This window comes from Cannabis sativa, chromosome X, assembly GCF_029168945.1.
Source record: "Cannabis sativa cultivar Pink pepper isolate KNU-18-1 chromosome X, ASM2916894v1, whole genome shotgun sequence".
In the NCBI taxonomy this organism is placed as follows: domain Eukaryota; kingdom Viridiplantae; phylum Streptophyta; class Magnoliopsida; order Rosales; family Cannabaceae; genus Cannabis; species Cannabis sativa.
In genome coordinates this window covers 48,970,899-48,992,357 of record NC_083610.1, presented here as the reverse complement: position 1 = coordinate 48,992,357, position 21,459 = coordinate 48,970,899, and the positions used below count along the sequence as shown (strand labels likewise).

The window sequence follows — 21,459 nt, the reverse complement described above, 5'->3', positions numbered from 1 at the left end:
GTAGGAATGACAAGTGAAAATACTAAAACTTATAATCCTAAATAATTTCCAAGGTTTTCAACAAACTGATATCAGTGTCCCGTTTAGGCGAGAGTCAAAGCTACCATTCATTGAATAGAGTTGTCAGCTCGTCTAAAATGTTAACCATTCTAGCAACCTTTTATTCGATCAAGATTGGAATTCAACGTTGTCCCGTTTAGGCGAGAGTCAAGGCAATTCTATCTTATGAGCTTCCACCATTGTTTCATAATTTGCAAGTCAAGTATGGTCGCCACCATTAGGGTGATCCATACCATACAAAACACTTACAAACTACTTATCATGCGAGGTTAAACGGTGCGAAATTGCTAATGAACGTTCCTCCATTAGGGAGGATTACTCACTAAAACAAACGCGGTGTAAAACCCACAATGGAGATCGAATGTCTTAATAATAATCAAGCTCATTATTTAAAGTGAGTTGTATTTTCTTTGATTCTCTTTATTTATTCTATTTATTTTGAATATATATTTATTTAATTAAAATTTCCAATTTAGAATGAAAAATTCCAAATATAAATTTTAATTTAATATTTATAAATTTTACTTAGATGGATATAAAAATAACATGAATTATTTCCATCTTAGTAATAGTTTCCAATAAATATTTAGAAAAATATTCAATTTAAGTTGTTACAAAATTAATATAAATTAATTTACAACTCAAATTTAATTTTCTATAAATATATATTGCATTTCGAAAAATTAAAGTATTTAAGAATACAATTTTCGAAAAATGCATCTTAAAATAAAAAATAAATCCTGGAAAAATTATTCTAATTTAATGTTGGCCCAAAATTAATTAATAAAATTAATTTACAACAAAAAATATAATTTTCCTATTTAATTAAATATATAAGAAAAATTTAAATATTTAAGTATGATGATGAAAATCAACTTAAATATTAATTTTCTATTTAATTAAATACACTAGAAAAATACTTCAAGCAAAAATATCATCTATCTAGATTTTCCTTTGACTAATTAATTCAATTTCTAATAATATACTTTAATTCAATTTATTTTAAATTAATCAATTAATGAAAAAATCATTGATTTAAGTTGGTCCAAAATTAAAATAAATAATTTACAACTTCAATCTATTTTTCAAATAAAATTCGAAATTCCAGCATTAAAAAAAATGCAATTTCGAAATTTGATTAATAAAATAAAGAAAAAATATATTTTGAAAATTATTTAAATTTAGTTGAAAAAATAAATTTCAACTAAAAATAATTTTCTATTTAATTAAATATCATGAAAAAGAAATATTTAAGTATGATGATAAAAATCAACTTAGATATTTAATTTTCAAATTAATTAAATGTATTAAATTCAAGAAATAAATAATTAAGTGTAGAGAAGGCTTAATTATTAATCTCTAGTTTAATACTAGGAAAAATATACTTAAAATAAATTGTACCAAAATTAATTAATAAATAATTAATTTCACAATGTATAATATTTCCTATTTAATATTAGAAATAATAAGTAGTCTAGAAATAACTATCTAGAAAATATCTTATTTGACTAAGTATCTTTTCCACAAAATTTGAAAAAAATATCTAATTTAAGTTGTTATTAGAAAAAATCTAGAACTTAAATATTTTTCAAATTTAAATTTAATTAAATATCAAAAATTAAGTTGTAACCACTTAATTCAAAAATATTCCATTTTAAGTTAATATTCGAAAAGATATTAACCTAAAAAATATATAAAATATTCCATTTTAAGTTAATATTCGAAAAGATATTAACTTAAAAAATATCTAAAGAATCTTAATAACCAATGCCTAAAATTCCTCAACTTAATTTTGAAATTTTAAATCCAAAAGATATTCAGATTTACGTTGGTTAGTTGTAGATAACTAAATATCAACTTAAATAGGAATATTTAATGAAATATTTAAATTAAGCTCCAGAAAGAATCTAGATGGTTATAATTCTATATTTAATTAAATACAAGAAAATACATATAGTTTAGCTTAGAATAAAGAATTCTTTAAACTATAATTTTCTTAAATTAATTTCAAAATAAATGAAATTAATTATGTTGCTAATCAATTTTTATTAGGTTAAACTAGTGTAATTAACCTAGTACAGTTATTCAAATCAGGCAAATGGGCCTTCACAATTGGGTTGGTTTGTGTGAGGGGGTGCTGGGTTCAGTATGTCGTACCCACTTCTATGGCTCCCAACTCTCACACAAGGCCCAAAAGAGAGGAATTTAACCTTAATAAGAACAACTGTTATTAATTGAATAGGCCCAAAAATTAAATGGGCCTAAATAAATTCTATCAAAAACTATGATGATTTATTTTAGCAACATTAACCTATATGCATCTATAATAAAATTAAACACATAGGCTCACACAGGCACACTTTGGATGGGTCCTATCATGTTGCTAGGTCATACACAGATGAAAGAAGATTGTAAATATACCTGTTACAAATTATTATCTTGACCAAGGGAGCCATCAGATCATTAGATCTGGCGAAAGGTAACCATAGCTATTTGCAATCAAGTAATAATAGGTTTTAAAAACTTACAAACAAGCTAAAACACATACTCCTGCAACAAGGTTAGCTGGATAGTTGGATGTAGGATTTATTTAATTTTAAATTAAATATTTAATTTCGAAAATAATTAGTTAAATAAAAAAAAAATTCGAAAAATTTTAAAAAAAAATTGAAAAATTCGAAAATTAAAAAAAATTTAAAATTAAACCTACAATTTTTGAAAAATTAGGTTTCAACCAACCTAAATATCATTTCAAAAATTTGCTAACTACTTTTAAATTTTAAATGTTATTTTATATATAAAAAATTAAAAAAGATAAATAAATATCTTTTCAGATTTTAAATTTAATTTAAATAAATAAAATAACAAAATTTAAAAGTTAGCAAAATATCTTACATCTATTTAAAATTACATGATTATAAATATCTTATTTTAAATTTAAATAAGGTCAAAATATCTAAAAAGATTTAATTTAAAAAAAATATCTTAAAAGATAAGATATAATTAAAAATATCTTAAAAGATAAGATATTTTAAAAAATATCTTAAAAGATTTTATAAATATCTTATAAAATCTGACCTTAAATTTAAAAAAAAATAAGATATAATCAAATTTAAAAATAAGATAGATACTAATTCTATTCAGATTCAAATTACACTAATATCTTGAATTAAATTTAAAAATTATTAAATTAATTCAAAATGATAATTAGAATTGAATTAGGAATAGTAATAGTATAAATACAAAACTATACAAAAAATTGGAAGTTAATTCCATGAAAAAGCATGAAAAATTGAAGAAAAACAAAAAAATTCGAAACTGTACGAACAGATTTGCGATCGCAGGAAAATATCAGCACAACCCCGATTTTTTCAAATCTTCAAAAAATCATAACTAATTCAAATAAAATCCAAATTAAGTTCTGTAAAAGACTAACTTGCTTAATTTTTTCCATACTATCCAATAAAAATAATTCCAGAGATAAAAATCGCAATTATTTTTCACGAAAATTTCACAAACATCAATCAATCATCAAATAACACTCAATACAACATGATACCATCCAGAGAACATACAAACAATCGTTTTAAAGTCCAAATTTCTTGCAAGTAAATCAATTACCATGGCTCTGAGGCCAGTTGTTGGAATTTATTTTACCAGTTGCTTAGATTTACTCACAAGTATGTTTATTAACATCCTAAATATGAACTTTCTAAAACGATGAAATAAACACATATAAAGTTTAAGAAACCTTACATTGGTTGCAGCGGAACATAATGACTCCTTCCGTTCAGATATCTAGCCCTTGATTCCTTTCTGTAGCAGAGCATTATCAATATCTGAACCTGTATCTCTTTCTCTGAATCCTTGATGCTGAATCTCCTTTGCTGAATGTCTTTCTTCACGATCTTCCTCACTATGATTGAGGTATCACTTGATGTGTGTGGGCACTACTCATACACTAAAGTAATTTCGAAATTTAAAGTAAGAAGAAAGAAGAAGTGGTAGCTAAAGATAGGGAGAGAGAAGGCTCAGTTTTCTGATTCAGAAAGTGTCAGAAGAAAAGTCTCTTTTTTCTGAAGCCTTCACTATCTATTTATAGCATTCCACTAGGGTTAGATTTGAATTATATGGCATTAAAATAATGAAAAAATCAACTTAAAAACCTACAATAGGTGGCCGGCCATAGCTTTAATGGATTGGGCCTTGGGCTTTGCAATTTTGCAATTTTAACACCTTTTGTATCTGATTTTCTCAAAAATGCCAATTTCTTAATTCAACCATTTAAATGTCAGTTCTAACTATTTAATAACTATAAATAATTATTAAATAATATTGTCATTTATCATATTTATTAATTGAACCATACAAAGTATCATAATTAACAAATATGCCCCTGTAAAACTCTTTCTTTACAATTTCACCCTTACTTAGTGAAAAATTCACAAATAGACATAGTCTGATTTGAGAATTATAATTGATTAATCAAAACCAATTACATGAGTCTTACAAGCAATATTATCTCAACTAGTGGGGGGACCATGGGTCTATATAACCGAGCTTCCAATAAGTAGATCAAGAATTTAGCACTAAAATTCACTAACTTATTAATTCTTCGTTGAATCCACGCATAGAACTTAGAATTGCACTCTCAGTATATAGAATGCTCTATATGTTCCACCATATAGACACATCATTAGTTATCCATTGTTATAATCCTAATGTGATCAATGATCCTCTATATGAATGATCTACACTGTAAAGGGATTAGATTACCGTTACACCCTACAATGTATTTATTCCTTAAAACACTTGACCCCGTATAAATGATATTTCAGCTTATGTGAAATGAGTACTCCACCATTTATGTTCGTTTGGTCAAGCTCGAAGGAGATCATCCTTTGCTTACTATTCGCCAGATAGAAGCTATAGATTCCATGTTTATGATAGCACTCCCACTCAATTGCACTACCGTGTTCCCAAAATGTACGTATCACCCTGACCTAAAAGTAGGCTTAACTAACAAATCAAAGAACACGAATAGCCTTTCAAGATTGAGCCTAATCATAACAGGATTAAGAACATTTGATCTAGGATCAACTAGGCGATATTGACTTGAATAGATATTACGGTAAGTTTAATAAATCTAAGTCAAAGTACAATATCGGTCCCTTCCGATGCATACTCCATGCATCCAACCTGAGCTTTACTTTAACCAATGTTCTGGAAAGAACATAGTATTTCTCAAATACAAGTAAACTCTTGTTTTAGATTATCATATCAGTAAAACCCTGTGTCTGATAAATCTAGGAAACTTTATTCACATAGCCATGTTTACTTTCCAATGTGTTGACGGCACAATAAACAGGATCAAGTATGTGAAAAGGGTTTCAGATGAATTTATACATTATGTACATATAATCATGAAATAAATCATGTGAACCATGCAACATTAAATGTTATTTCTGATCTATATTAATAAGTAAATCTGATTATATTGAAATGAGTTTTATTTAGGGCATAAAACCCAACAGATTTTCCTTTGACTAATTAATTCAATTTCTAATAATATACTTTAATTCAATTTATTTTAAATTAATCAATAAATGAAAAAATCATTGATTTAAGTTTGTCCAAAAATTAATTAAAATAAATAATTAATTTACAACTTAATCTATTTTTCAAGATAAAATTCGAAATTCCAGCATTTAAGAAATGCAATTTCGAAATTTGATTAATAAAATAAAGGAAAAATATATTTTGAAAATTATTTAAATTTAGTTGAAAAAATAAATTTCAACTAAAAAAAATTTTCTATTTAATTAAGTGTTATGAAAAAGAAATATTTAAGTATCATGATGAAAATCAACTTAGATATTTAATTTTCAAATTAATTAAATGTATTAAATTAAAGAAATAAATAATTAAGTGTAGAGAATGCTTAATTATTAATCTCTAGTTTAATACAAGGAAAAAATATACTTAAAATAAATTGTACCAAAATTAATTATTTAAATAATTAATTTCACAATGTATAATATTTTCCTATTTAATATTAGAAATAATAAGTAGTCTAGAAATAACTATCTAGAAAATATCTTATTTGACTAAGTATTTTTTCCACAAAATTTGAAAAAAAATATCTAATTTAAGTTGTATGAGAAAAATCTAGAACTTAAATATTTTCAAATTTAAATTTAATTAAATATCAAAAATTAAGTTATAACCACTTAATTTGAAAATATTCCACTTTAAGTTAATATTCGAAAAGATATTAACTTAAAAAATATCTAAAATATTCCATTTTAAGTTAATATTCGAAAAGATATTAACTTAAAAAATATCTAAAGAATCTTAATAACCAATGCCTAAAATTCCTCAACTTAATTTTTAAATTTTAAATCCAAAAGATATTCAGATTTAAGTTGGTTAGTTGTAGATAACTAAATATCAACTTAAATAGGAATATTTAATGAAATATTTAAATTAAGCTCCAGAAAGAATCTAGATGGTTATAATTCTATATTTAATCAAATACAAGAAAATACATATAGTTTAGCTTAGAATAAAAAATTCCTTAAACTATAATTTTCTTAAATTAATTTCAAAATAAATGAAATTAATTATGTTGCTAATCAATTTTATTAGGTTAAACTAGTTTAATTAACCTAGTACAGTTATTCAAATCAGGCAAATGGGCCTTCACAATTGGGGTGGTTCATGTGAGGGGGTGCTGGGTTCAGTATGTCGTACCCACTACTATGGCTCCCAACTCTCACACAAGGCCCAAAAGAGAGGAATTTAACCTTAATAAGAACAACTGTTATTAATTGAATAGGCCTAAAAACTAAATGAGCCTAAATAAATTCTATCAAAAACTATGATAATTTATTTTAGCAACAACAACCTATATGCATCTATAATAAAATTAAACACATAGGCTCACACAGGCACACTTTGGATGGGTCCTATCATGTTTCTAGGTCATACACAGATGAAAGAAGATTGTAAATATACCTGTTACAAATTATTATCTTGACCAAGGGAGCCATCAGATCATTAGATCTGGCAAAAAGTAACCATGGCTATTTGCAATCAAGTAATAATAGGTTTTGAAAACTTACACACAAGCTAAAACACATACTCCTGCAACAAGGTTAGTTGGATAGTTGGATGTAGGATTTATTTAATTTTAAATTAAATAATTAATTTCGAAAATAATTAATTAAAAAAAATAAATTTTCGAAAATTTTAAAAAAAAATTTGAAAAATTAAAAAAAATTTCGAAATTTAATTAAATATTTAAATTTAAAATTAAACCTACAATTTTGAAAAATTAGGTTTCAACCAACCTAAATATCATTTCAAAAAAAAATTGCTAACAACTTTTAAATTTTAAATGTTATTTTATAAATAAAAATTAAATAAAAAATTAGAAAAGATAAATGAATATCTTTTTCAAATTTTAAATGTAATTTAAATAAATAAAATAACAAAATTTAAAAAATTAGCAAAATATCTTATATCATTTAAAAATTACATGATTATAATTATCTTATTTTAAATTTAAAATAAGATAAGATATAATCAAATTTTAAAATAAGATAGGTTTTTAAGCAAGAAGATAGATACTAATTCTATTCAAATTCAAATTACACTAATATCTTGAATTAAATTTAAAAAATATTAAATTAATTCAAAATGATAATTAGAATTGAATTAGATATAGTAATTGTATAAATAGAGAACTACACAAAAAATCGGAAGTTAATTCCATGAAAAAGCATGAAAAATCGACGAAAAACGAAAAAAATTGTGAGCTGTACGGACAGTTTTCGCGATCGCAGGAAAATTTCAGCACAGCTCCGATTTTTTCGAATCTTCAAAAAATCATAACTAATTAAAATTAAATCGAAATTGAGTTCTGTAAAAAAGTAACTTGCTTAATTTTTTTCCATACTGTCCAATAAAAATAATTCAAGAAACAGATATTCAATTATTTTTCACGAAAATTCACAAACATCAATCAATCATCAAATAACACTCAATACAACATGATACCATCCAAAAACAAACAAACAATCGTTTTAAAGTCCAAATTTCTTGCAAGTAAATCAATTACCATGGCTCTGATACCAGTTGTTGGAAATTATTTTACCAGGATCTTAGATCTACTCACAAGTATGTTTATTAACACCCTAAATATGAACTTTCTAAAACGATGAAATAAACACATATAAAGTTTAAGAAACCTTACATTGGGTGCAGCGGAATATAATGACTCCTTCCGTTCAGATATCTAGCCCTTGATTCCTTTCTGTAGCAGAGCATTATCAATATCTGAACCTGGATCTCTTTCTCTGAATCTTTGATGCTGAAACCTCCTTCTTGCTGAAAGTCTTTCTTCACGATCTTCCTCACTATGATTGAGGTATCACTTGCTGTGTGTGGGCACTACTCATACACTAAGGATTTCGAAATTCAAGAGGGAAGAGAAAGAAGAAGTGGCAGCTAAAGATAGGGAGAGAGAAAGGCTCAGGTTTTTCTCTGAAGGAAAAATAGAAAATTTAAGTGTAATTTTCCTGAAGCCTTCACTATCTATTTATAGCATTCCACTAGGGTTAGGTTTGAATTATTTGGCATTAAAATAATGAAAATATCAGAGGGAAAACCCTACAAAAGTGGCCGGCCATGCAAGGTGGAATTGGGCCTCACTTTTTACAATTTTGCAGTTTTATCTTTTATGCATCTGATTTTCTCAAAAATGCCAATTTTCTAATTCAACCATTTAAATGCCAATTCTAACTATTTAATAACTATAAATAATTATTAAATAATATTGTCATTTATCATATTTATTAATTGAACCATACAAAGTATCATAATTAACAAATATGCCCTTATAAACTCTTTCTTTACAATTTCGCCCTTACTTAGTGAAAAATTCCCAAAAAGACATAGTCTAATTTGAGAATTATAATTGATTAATCAAAACCAATTACATGAGTCTTACAAGAAATATTATTTTAACTAGTGGGGGGACCATGGGTCTATATAACCGAGCTTCCAATAAGTAGATCAAGAATTTAGAACTAAAATTCACTGACTTATTAATTCTTCGTTGAATCCACGCATAGAACATAGAATTGCACTCTCAGTATATAGAATGCTCTATATGTTCCACCATATAGACACATAATTAGTTATCCATTGTTATAATCCTAATGTGATCAATGATCCTCTATATGAATGATCTACACTGTAAAAGGGATTAAATTACCGTTACACCCTACAATGTATTTATTCCTTAAAACACTTGACCCCGTATAAATGATATTTCAGCTTATGTGAAATGAGTACTCCACCATTTATGTTCGTTTGGTCAAGCTCGAAGGAGATCATCCTTTTCTTACTATTCGCCAGATAGAAGCTATAGATTCCATGTTTATGCTAGCGCTCCCACTCAATTGCACTACCGTGTTCCCAAAATGTACGTATCACCCTGACCTAAAAGTAGGCTTAACTAACAAATCAAAGAACACGAGTAGCCTTTCAAGATTGAGCCTAATCATAACAGGATTAAGAACATTTGATCTAGGATCAACTAGGCGATATTGACTTGAATAGATATTACGGTAAGTTTAATAAATCTAAGTCAAAGTTCAATATCGGTCCCTTTCGATGCATACTCCATGCATCCAACCTGAGCTTTACTTTAACCAATGCTCTGGAAAGAACATAGCACTTCTCCAAATGCAAGTAAACTCTGTTGTAGATTATCATATCAGTAAAACCCTATGTCTGATAAATCTAGGAAACTTTATTCACATAGTCATGTTTACTTTCCAATGTGTTGACGGCACAATAAACATGATCAAGTATGTGAAAAGGGTTTCAGATGAATTCATACATTATGTACATATAATCATGAAATAAATCATGTGAACCATGCAACATTAAATGTTATTTTTGATCTATATTAATAAGTAAATCTGATTATATTGAAATGAGTTTTATTTAGGGCATAAAACCCAACAAAATAATACCCCTAGAGTTTGATAAAATCTCCGGAATTGAGAAATTATAACTCTAATATTTATTTCTAAATATTAGGGTCCACAATTAAATAAATTCATAAATAATTATAAAATAACAAAAATTAGTGCTAGTTGCCTTTACTAATCCAAATTGCTAAAGCGGTCATTACATGGATCGACCCAATACTTACATCTTGGGAACATGATAGTACAATTGAGTGGGAATGCTAATCATAGATACGGAATGTATAACTTTTGTAATGACATAGAAGTGACATGATGATTTCCTTTGAGCTTGATTTAACAAAAATAAAAGGTACAGCTCTAATTTCAGTAATAATATTAGTTTACTAAAATATCATTTATCAGAAGCTAAAAGTTTTAAGGATAAAATACATTGAGGGGTAAAACAATAACTTTATCCCTACTCGATGTAAATCATCTATAGAGGATCTTTGATTATTTGAATTATAACATTGGATAATTAATAGTGTATCTATATTTGGAACATATAGAGCGTTCTATGCAATCAACAACATAATTTTGAATCTATAGTGGAGTTAGGAGGAATTAATAAGTTAAGAAATTTACTTGGTAAATTTTAGATCTACTTATTGTAAGCTTGATTATATAGGTCCATGGTCCCCGTACTAGTTAAGATAATATTGACTTGTAGACTCGGTTAATTTATTTTAATTAATCAATTAGAATTTTAAATTAGACTATGTCTTATTTATGAATTTTCACTAAGCAAGAGCTTAATTGAGAAAAAAAGAAGGTTTTAGAGTTTATTTGTTTATTAGGAAACCTTGTAAGGTTTAATTAATAAAAAAGTTAAATGACAATTTTGTTTGATAATTAATTATAATTATTAAATAAATAGATTTGACATTTATAGGATTAAAATTAAAATATGGCATTTGTGAAAGAAAAGATAAGTTCTTAAATAAATGACAAAATTGAAACCTGTAGGCCCCACTTATATGGCCGACCCCTTAAATGGATTATTAAGTCATTTTTTATTATTTTTTTAATTCCATATAATTTAAATACTAATCCTAGAAGGAATCCTATAAATAGATAAGATAGGCTCTTAATTTTGTAACCTGACAACATAACCTTCATCAGACTACTTTGTCAGACAACTGAGAAAAATAAAGAGCCTCTCTTGGATTTTGAATTCCTCTCTCTTTCTTCTTCAAAATTTTTGAACCCTAAAGTGAAGAGTACTTTCCCACATAATTCAAGTCAATACTCAATCATAGTGTGGAAGATTGTGAAGAATTCCATCACCTAAGAAGATTCAGGTTCAGACCTTGTTAATACTCTACGACAGAAAGGAACAATGGGTAGAGATCTGAACAGAATGAGCCATTATATCTTGCTGCTATCAATTTAAGATTTTCTACAACTTCATATGTGTTTATTTCATTCTTTTAGGAAATTCATGTTTAGGATATTAAATTATAGAATTACAAATATACATATTGTTATCTAGTTTTTTGCACATTAACGTGGCAAGAGGACCAAGCGACACGTTTCTCACATTTCTAATACCTGGGCGGAGGTAAACGTCCCTAGCAGCATGTGCATCGAGCAGGGTGGAAGATAGAACATCCAACCAGATAGAAGTTTATTATGCTGAGCTACTTACAAGGGTTAGTTACTTCAGAATGATCTTGTGATGCCCAAACATGAAGACAATCCCTACAATCATGTGATTGAATCAGAGAAATATGGCAACCTATTCTAGTTTCCTATTTCGTGTATCATAATTATGTAATCATTGTAATTTCCTATTTTATGCATTGTAAGAAAAAAGGAAATCATCCCTCATGCATTAAGCCCCTATAAATAGTGGCCTAGCCTCACTATGAAGGGGATTGAAAGAATTGCTTCAGAGAGAGATTCTAGAAAGAAAATAACGATCTAAGAGAATTACTGAAAGATTGATTGTGAGAGCTTTCAAAGAGGAAAAACACTTTGTTCTTTCTCTTAAGTTAATACAATACAAGGGGAGTAGGCTATTACTACACTCACGGGGTCGAACCTCTTTAAAATCTGGTGTTCTTTTTACTTTATTGTTTTTGTTCTCTTTTAAGTATATTATTAATCGCTTATTAATTGACCCACTGTCGTTGGCTAAAAGCGAGGTCAATATTTTGGTACTTTCATTGAGAGCAAAAACCCAAGTTTTTTGTCTTAAGTTTTGACAGGCATACATGAGGTTGTACAAACTCGTAGAGGCCTTCATGATCAGGGTGACTCGATGGTGACAGATCCCAACGTGCAGACCCCTGGAAACATGAGAGGACCACCAGGGATAGACCCCGAGCAGGTCAATACATAATCACCTACTGTGGGCCATGGAGTGACCTCCCCTCTGGCTGGGATCACACCAGGCGTGCAAGAGATTGGGAACACTAGTTCAGCAGCCGATCAATCCACTCCCAACACTGAGGTCCCGTCTACCACTAATGTTCAGAGGCCAGTTGGAGATGATACTGAAATCCAAAACCTTCGAGCAGCCCTTGAGCTAATGCAAGGTCATAATAACGCTTTGCACCTTGATCAGGAGGATCTCCGTGTAGCTATAAACTTTGCATTCGACGAGCAAAAACATCAGTTTATAGAATGGAGGGACATAGAGATGGAAACTTTGAGGGCTTTATAACTCTAGGAATTAGAGTTATTTTCACATTTTTTTAAACTAAAATTGGTTTAGTTCTTGAATTTTTAATTAATTTATTAAGTTTTTAATTATTTTTGAATTTATTAGCTTTATTGTAATTCTATATGTTTTTGTGTGTTTTTATAATTATTTTATTATAATATATTATGTGGTATTTATTTTTAATTTTATTTTAGTTTTCTAATTAATTTTATGAATTTTTAGGTGTATTTGGTGACAAAAGTATGGATTAATTTGAAGAACATGTGAAGAATTTGGAGTCAAAATGCAATTTGCAAAATAAAAATCAGATCAAGCCAATACAATCCCACTCTCGGTCAAAGTCATCACGCAATTCGAGCTGTCCGTTTGAAGATCTAAAGGCCCAGAAGCGTGCGTGTAAGACACCCCAGACAAGCGCAAGTGAAGCCTGCAGGCGTGGTCCCCAGCAGCATCAGCTCCCCCTCCTCCTTCCGCCACGCGGCCCCCTAGTCGCCAGCTCACTAGCCCCACAACGAACCAGCAAGTGCCACGTCCGAGAAGTGTCAGCTTCTCCTCCAATCCAACCTCGCCACGTGTACCTGCTGAGAACAAAGAAAAAAGGCAGTTAAATTAATTGTTTTATTCCTATTTTCTCATACACATAAAAAACCAAAAATCCATATTTTCTCCCACAACTTACACTAAAATACCTATTTACTCTTTCTAATTTATTTCACCTAAATAAACATTTCTAATTTATTTTTACCCTATCTTTTCACTATTTTTCCATCCAAACAAACATTTATTTTTTCCAATACTCTTACACATACTCTATTTATCCCTTCTCTTCCCAACACTAATTAAATTATTCTATTTATTTATTATATTTTGATTAATTTAATCCCCCAATTTTTCTTATAAATATGGTGTTGAAAGACCATTTCAAAACATCTCTTCACCCCCCTAAACACCTTTTCACTACCAAAACATCTCTTCATCTCTTCACCCCCCTAAACACCTCTTCACTACCAAAACATCTCTTCATCTCTTCACCCCCTTAAACACCTCTTCACTACCAAAACATCTCTTCATCTCTTCACCCCCCTAGACACTTCGCCATTCCACACTTTTTATACTTCTACCATTTCCTTCTTACCATTTTTACATTTTGAAGAGCATGTCAAGTATGTTTATCTTTTATAATTTTTATCTAGTTATGAGCTTCTAATCTTTTTTCAAGATTATTAATATAATGATGAAGCAAAATGTAACTAGATAGTGTTTATTTTTGTATGTTGATTTCCTATTTGTGCTTTGAAGTTCATGGATTTTTCTTATCAAAATATGTATTTTTCTTATCAAAATATGTATTTTTCATCTTCAATATCATGTATTTTTGATTGTTAAAGCATATGTCCACTTAGATCTTCATCATACAAAAATATAATACTCTTTGATTAAATGTCTTTCATTAAATTGTTTACATCTAATTCTTAGAACATAATGTTATAGGCATAAATTTACCCTCCCCGCGAGAAAGACTTGTCTATAGAGAACTCGTTGTATTGAAGGTGACTCGCAATATTATAGTACTCGTAGTACCGAAAGAAAGGATCTCGCAATATTAACTAAAAGAGATCTCGCTATATTAAGAAAGGCACACCTCGCATATTTGATGAAGTCGCAGTATCAATAGGGAAAGACGCAAATACATACACCAATCAACGAAAGTCAACAGTCAAACATTCAAGGAGCATTCATGACAAACGTTACACATATTTTATAACCGTTATAATTAATTTGATTAATAAGCCAATTATTAATCATTATCATTATTATTTTGTAACGGTCTCATTATGACCATTATTTGTAACCAATGTCTACTACCTATAAGTAGAGGCTTTTCCCTCCATTCAAAGGGGGCTGATCTGAATAAAAAAACAGAGCTAGAGTACTCTTTTCAACAGTGGATTAGGCAGGCCGAGCCCGAAGCTCCTGCTGAACCACTATATTTTTCCGTGTCTATTTTATACTATTTACAATACTCGCATACATTATACACTATACTGTTTGAGTACTCTCATATCTATTATTTGGTATTCAAGCAACTCTTGAATACTCGCACAAAACTGGTGTTGTCGAAATTTGCTCGACAACAATTGGCGCCGTCTGTGGGAACGATTTTTATAATAATTCTATGATTTTTTGGAGGAAAATCACAACGTGATGAACGAGTATATACAAAATCAGCCTCTATTCAATCAGACAATATGTGAGCAATCTCAGCCCCAACATTCAGAGATCAACTATGATCAAGAGATTATCAACAGCACTGTTCAAAGCAACACAAAAAATTCCAGAAGAAAATTCACATCAGCAAAATCAAATAGATATCTCCGTCTGAGATTATCCACAAATCTATTCGAAGGGACAAACAGCCACAACCTGAGAAGAGCCCCCAACATCAAAGACTACAGATTGTTTCAGGAATCATAGCAACGAGAAATCGAATTGCACTAAGAAAAGAGTAGTGATTACCTACTGCCTCGACTCATCGCCAAAAAGAAGTTGCACAAACAGAAACACTGATGTTGTGACTTACTATCTTGGTATATGACAGTAGAGACAGAGAGTTGTTCCCAGTAAGGGCCATTTATTGAGTAATCTGCGGAGAAGGCGATTGTGATTTCAGCGCCATGACCGCACAACCAAAAAATGGCAGCCACAAGGACGAAAAAGATAATGTAGACCTCGCTGGTCCGCATAGAAAAGTGACGAGATAAAAACGAAATCTCGTCACCATTCCGCAATGAAGATTCGCCTAGTACGGTGATATACAACTGTGTATACATGTAGTAAAGGACGACTAGCTACTACGCCCACCTGGTCACCATTCTCGTCACTGGAAGAGAAAAGAATCAAGAAACCTGAAACGGCGTCGCTATCTCGAGTTACATACAACGGCAATGGAGACGCCAACCGTCCAACTGCGAAAAAAAATAAATTAATTTTTGCATTAAAGGAGAGTGGGGTAACTAAGAAGAACCCAAAGGCCAAAACGTATCAATTTTTATCTTTGAAGAAATGTACCTGAAAGTTAATTATTTGTAACGTTGTCGGCGCCTCTGCTATATAAAAGGTATACGTTTAATTGATAAAGAGGGAACCCTACTAAAGCCTTGAACCTTGAGGCTTCTTAGAGATAACAGGCCCAATTGGTATCTATTTTTTATGTGGAAAACAAACTACACATAAAACGTTTATGGCCCAAATTCATCTCTCGTGAATTAATTTTGAGTGGCCCAATGTTTGAAGCATGTAAATGTTTCAACACCCATGCACAAGTCATATGTGGAGCCCAAAGTCCTCAGAAATGTATCGTGCAGGATCTCAAAAATGCTGGCCAAATACTTAGCCAAAACAAAGTAGAAGCTCTCTCGCATGTGTGGATCACTTTCAGGTGCACTTATTTTATATATACTAAATAGATAAAAGAAATTCAAATATGCTATACAAAATAAATATATATTTATGTGGGCATACAATTAACGCTATCACATATTAAATTCAAGTTTTATTGCGAAACTCGCGAGCGCGATCTGTGCTCATTCTCGCATAATTGCTCAACAAATTTATCACTGCACTTATAATTAATCGCAAATGGGCGAGCCTAATGTAGTGCTCATTTTTGCGTTATTATTTAGCAAAGCCGCTATTTTATTTCTATTTGCAAATTAGCGAGCCCTACGTGTGCTCATTTTTTGCAAAATTATTTGACAAGTTCACAATTATGCTTATGTACTCTCGAAGAGGCGAGCTCAAACACTCATTTATGTATGCTAAAATACCAAGTATATGGCAAACTCGCGATAGTGCTCAATTATTTTTACCCATTAGCACATCGCAGATATGTCCAATGCCTCACTTAGGCACCGCTCCGATTTAATCGGGCAACACAAACCCAAAAGGTTTGCTGGCTAACGTCTCAAAAAAAAAATGAAAGAATCGAACCCTACTCAAAAGGTTCGGACGATGAATTAATTACCAAAGGCAAAAGACTTTTTTGTCTCATTTTAGGGCCCGATGGCCCACTTGGTAAATACCACCCGCTTATATATCAGATGTATAAAAGTAAAGAGGCACGATACATTAGAGGAACAAGAAGGAATCAATCAACACCTGGACGCTATATGTGCGGATAGCCCAACGCCTACAGATTACCAGGTGCACTTTTTCCTTTATTTTAATCAAGTCCAGCACTTTGGTCAAATAATTATTCTATATTTGATAAATTATTATCCGTTAACTTCTAAGGGGAATAGAAATGCATCTGAATGCACGATAAAGCTATTTTTTGCAAAGTAGAGTGAAACATGACACTTATTTCTTGCATAATTATTTATGAGCGTATTGCAATACCCATTTTTTCATAATCGCAAATTGGCGAGCCCAATGTGTGCTCATTTTTGCATGATACTTAGAGCCAACTATAATGCTCATTTTTGCATATGCTCACAAATAGTTGGCAAGTCGAAAATAGTGTTTATTTTTGCCCACGACTATGCTCATTCTTAAGTAATCGCAAATTGGCGAGCTATGTGCGCTCATTTTTTCTTAATTATTTAGTGAGTCTATTGCAATAATTATTTTTCATAAATAGGCAAGTCCAAAGACTCATTTTTGCATGATAAAATAACAAGTTCATTGCAAACCCCTGATGGTGCTCGGTACTTTTAATACTAGCACATCGTATATATGGCCAAATCTATGCCTTATTTGGACGAATCATGAAAAAATTGCCACTCCGTCCTAACGGACAGTACAGACTCTAAAGAGTTCTGCTGACAGGGCATCTTGAAAATATAAATGATGATCGATAGTCATTATGAAAACCTCGATAAGGTAAAACTAAAGATCACCTGCAATGTGACAGATCAAATGTCCCTCAAGAAAAGTTCAACGATTAGACAGCAACATGTCATCGCAAGAACTAGGGGCATGATAAGGGAGCAATTCCCACAGTATTTCCTTGCATGATCGAAACTTGCGAGAAGGTGCGACCGAGATAGGGTCTAGTCGCACACTATGCATCGCATAGTAAAAAGAATAAAAGCGGGACGTAGAGAGAAGTTAGCACAGTCGAGACATATATCGAGTATATGTGATGACCCGGTGTTTCTCCCTCAAGCCTATGTAAAGACTGCATCTTTACCAAGCATTTGGTCCGAATGACCAATGTGTACGACAACTCGACCAGAACCCGCGAGTTCTATGTTGTCAGCACATGAATGCCCGATGCGCGACCCGTTTAGTCGCAGGCAATCCATGACTTAAGAACCCCGAGAGGTTCATACATGGAATGCCCGATATGCGACCCGTTTAGTCGCAGGCATTCCATGAAATAAGAACCCCGAGAGGTTCGTACACAAATGCTTGATATGCGACCCATTTAGTCGCAGGCATTCCATGAAATAAGAACCCCGAGAGGTTCGTACACAAATGCTTGATATGCGACCCATTTAGTCGTAGGCATTCCATGAAATAAGAACCCCGAGAGGTTCATACACGAATGCCCGATACGCGACCTGTTTAGTCGCAAGCATTCCATGAGTTAAGAACCCTGAGAGGTTCACACAACAAAACAAACCTCGAGAGGTTTGTGCATTTATTTGAACCCCGTAAGGTTCATACATCAGTGCAAACTCCAAGAAGTCCATGCATCAATTAGAACCTCACAAGGTTCATAAGAACCCCGATAGGTTCATACACCGATGAAAACCCCGCGAGGTCCATGCATCAATATGAACCACGAGCGGTTCACACATCCAAAAGAATCCCGCAAGATTCACATTTTTATTGTGCGATGGTCTTATAAGAAACCTGCGAGTTTAGATAACCAATCAAAAATGTGACGCACAACATGAATAAGGCATCATGATCATCGACAAACACGGGCTTGGACTATTTTAAGTTCTCCAGCACAGAGCAAGCTATACTGAAGAACTAGGGGCATGTGTTATAGGCATAAATTTACCCTCCCCGCGAGAAAGACTTGTCTATAGAGAACTCGTTGTATTGAAGGTGACTCGCAATATTATAGTACTCGTAGTACCGAAAGAAAGGATCTCGCAATATTAACTAAAAGAGATCTCGCTATATTAAGAAAGGCACACCTCGCATATTTGATGAAGTCGCAGTATCAATAGGGAAAGACGCAAATACATACACCAATCAACGAAAGTCAATAGTCAAACATTCAAGGAGCATTCATGACAAACGTTACACATATTTTATAACCGTTATAATTAATTTGATTAATAAGCCAATTATTAATCATTATCATTATTATTTTGTAACGGTCTCATTATGACCATTATTTGTAACCAATGTCTACTACCTATAAGTAGAGGCTTTTCCCTCCATTCAAAGGGGGCTGATCTGAATAAAAAAACAGAGCTAGAGTACTCTTTTCAACAGTGGATTAGGCAGGCCGAGCCCGAAGCTCCTGCTGAACCACTATATTTTTCCGTGTCTATTTTATACTATTTACAATACTCGCATACATTATACACTATACTGTTTGAGTACTCTCATATCTATTATTTGGTATTCAAGCAACTCTTGAATACTCGCACAAAACTGGTGTTGTCGAAATTTGCTCGACAACACATAAGTATCATATTTTGCCTAAACATAGTTTCTTTGATTTTGTGTAGTTTCATTAAATTGTAACACATTTAATGCTTAGAAATTATACATTTTATAAGTGAAGAAAAATCCTACCTTTTTGAAAGAAACTTGTGCTTAAATAGAAAATACATTTTAGAAAATATAGTGTGATTTATTTCAACTATATATGAACTTGGAAATCAATATACTTATAAATACTATTGAACTTGCATTTTGTGGATTCTAATACCTTAATAATCTTATTTTGCACATCTTATTTGAAAATCATCTTCATACTCACTCATCTTTAATCTTAAGTCTTTTAGTTACTTGTCTTTTATTTTATTTTTCTAAATCAAAATCTCATCAAATATTTATAGCTTGGTTAGAATATTCTTACTTTGTTTGAAATAGTTTCTTTTGATGTTAGTCAACTCCCATGGGTTCGACCTTGCACTTACATGAACACTATGTTTCGAAACGATTCGTGCACTTGCGAGTATAAATATTAAAACACTCACTTTTGGAGACAACAAGTTTTTGGCGCCGTTGCCGGGGAGTTGAAAGAAAGAAACGATCTTTCTACAAGGTAAGTAATACTCTTTTACTAGTTATTGTTTTTCCTTTTCTCATTTTGAAAAAAGAAAAAGTTAAAAAAAATAAAAAAAAAAGTTAAAAAAAAGAGAAAGTTATACATATATATCGTTATATATTATATAATATATTATATATACATATTTATTGGTAGTTGATGGCATTTTGTGCCTCCTACATACTTGTTAGTTGAGTGCATTTTTGCCTCCTAACATTTTTTCTTTTTTCTTTAATAGTTGAGTGCATTTTGTGCCTCTACATACTTGATAGTTGAGTGCATTTTTGCCTCCTATTATCCCTCCTCTAGTGATGGCATTAGTGCCTCCTAGCTTTTATTTTTGTTTATCATTTTAGTTGATGACATCTTGTACCTCCTAAAATCTTATTATTATTATTACTACTGCTACTATTATTATTATTATAGTTAGTTGATGGCATTTTGTGCCTCCTAACTTTAATATAAATATCTATCATTATTATTGCCATTTTTTTATTGTATTTATTTAATTTTATTTACTTTGCTTAAGAAAATACTTGAAAAAAAAATTAAAACAAAGCTTGTTCTTTCAGCATAAGCAATTTTTGCTTAAAGGAAATTTGACAAAGTTCCCATCCACACTTAATAATTAACCACAAGGAGTTTTTATTAAGTTATGAGTAAGTGGAATAAAATAGGCCTGGGAACAAGTCAAACCAAAAAAATTGAAAAATTAAAAATTTAAAAAAAAAATCATAATCTCTTCGTGTTATAAGTATGCTCTGTGGTTGCGGTTTATAACTGATCTTCCACATCAGAAATTTATCTTCTTGAGGTTAATTGTGTGTTATTTGTGTTTCCTTGTGATATTTGTAACATTGCATACATCATTGGCAACGTGATCATAAAAATCGTTTGGTAAAAAGAGTGGTAACTCTGGGTGAAATTGAAAGTATTTTTGAAAAATTAAGCATAATGGAACAAGAACCTAATGTTGCGCAAGAAAAATCGCTACTTGAATATTTTTCGCCTATTTCATCTAATGCTCCATCATACATTGTTTTGCCTACTACTAATGCCACTCATTTTGAACTTAAACCATCCATCATTCAATTGTTGCCTTCTTTTTATGGTTTAGAAAGAGAAGATCCTTATATGCATGTCAAAGATTTCTTAGATATTTGCTCAACTTTTCGTTTTCAAAATTTTTCAGATGAATCAGTTAAACTTAGGTTGTTTCCTTTTTCTTTAAAAGATAGAGCCAAAGCTTGGTTAAACTCACTTCCAACCGGAACCATAACAACTTGGGATCAACTTTTTAATAAATTTCTTGCCAAATTTTTTCCCATGTCCAAAACTGATAAGTTAAGAAGAGAAATATCGGAATTTTATCAAAAAGATAATAAAGAATATTATGAATGTTGGGAAAGATTTAAAGATTTATTATTAAAATGCCCCCACCATGGTTT

At 30.6% G+C, this 21,459-nt stretch overlaps 1 non-coding gene across 1 annotated transcript; it reads right to left on the bottom strand.

The window, feature by feature from the left end:
* Positions 1 to 21,352: 21,352 nt before the first annotated feature.
* Positions 21,353 to 21,459, bottom strand: LOC115703390 (small nucleolar RNA R71). Its single transcript, XR_004009157.1, has one exon. It is a non-coding gene; the product is annotated as a small nucleolar RNA R71 (small nucleolar RNA).